We start from the raw sequence: 1390 nt of genomic DNA, 5'->3' as shown, positions 1-1390 counted from the left end.
GCTGAAATTAAAAGACAGGACTACCGGCTTGGAGTCATCTGGTATAAACATGGATGGGATACAGATATATTAAGTCCTTATTATATGGTTCACTCAGTCTTTTCCCTTTATTCTCCCTGGATCCTTCTGTACGTGCAGCACAAATACACACATGTAAGCAACACAAAACTGGAGAAGAAATCATTTTCAGAAAGTTCCCCTATGTATTTTCCTTTTCTATCTTATTATTTTGTATGAGCTGTCCTATGCGTTTTTACTGTTTTTGTCCAATTATTTTCCTTTTCTTTTTTATCACTTTCATTATTTTATTATCTAATGTTTACCTTTTCGGGAAAGGAAGAATCTCACTACACATAGAAATGCATGAAATTCACTGAGCTCATTTGAAAATGACAAGAGATTGGACATGAAGTCATGAGCGAAAGGGCACGCCATGGAGAAAATACAGCGAGGTGAACGGGGCGGGGGGAATGCAGGAAGCTGTGGGAAAGGCAGGAAAGAGTGGTGCTAGAGATACTACAAAATTAAAGTTGGCATCAGTGGCAAATGACTAGGTCTGAGAAGCGGGATGACTCAGGTTCTATCTGGAAGGATGTTGGGCCATTGATAGAAAGAGGCCCCAGAAGCCGGTTTGACAAAGGGATGGTCAGCTGCGCTTTGTACACGTGGTTCTTGAATTCTTAGCGGGACATCTGGGTAGAGATGCACCTGAAATTTGAAGTCTTTAATTAAGGAGTGTAAAACAGATTAGAGATATGAATCTGTGGTCCTCTAGATAGAGGAAGCCATTTAAATCAGGACTTTACGTCAAACCGTTCAATGTCAAAGGGCCGCGATAGAGATGGCCACATGGATGACTGGGGAATATTCATACTTAAGAATTGAAGAAAGATGTTAGGACTCAGATGGAGAAGCAGAGATCAGAAAAGTATGCTGAGAATGAAAAAGAAGAGGACACACGTTCAAACAGACGGGTTTGTTGGGAGACCAAAGAGGGTCGGGGGGGTGTGGTGGTCAGCCAGGCCTGCTGCAACTCAGCACCACAAACTGGGTAACTGGGTGCCCGCGACAACCTTAACACGTCTTCTCAGGTTCTTCAGGCTGGAAGTCAATAGCAGGGTGTTAGCATGGACGAGTTTTGGTGAAAGCTGGCTTTGTGGCTTGCAGATGCCTACCTTGTCACACGGAGGGGGGCGAGAGAGAGAGAGAGAGAGAGAGAGAGAGAGAGAGAGAGAGAGAGAGAGAGAGAGACACAGAGAGAGAGAGAGACACGCGATAGTTCTCAGGTATCTCTTCTTAAAAGGGCACTTAGGGGCCTCCCTGGTGGCGCAGTGGTTGGGAGTCCGCCTGCCGATGCAGGGGATGCGGGTTCGTGCCCCGGTCTGGGAGG

This window comes from Lipotes vexillifer, unplaced genomic scaffold (genome assembly GCF_000442215.2).
Source record: "Lipotes vexillifer unplaced genomic scaffold, Lipotes_vexillifer_v1.1 scaffold214, whole genome shotgun sequence".
In the NCBI taxonomy this organism is placed as follows: domain Eukaryota; kingdom Metazoa; phylum Chordata; class Mammalia; order Artiodactyla; family Lipotidae; genus Lipotes; species Lipotes vexillifer.
The sequence above is the reverse complement of the archived record's forward strand: the minus strand, read 5'-3'. Positions refer to the sequence as shown.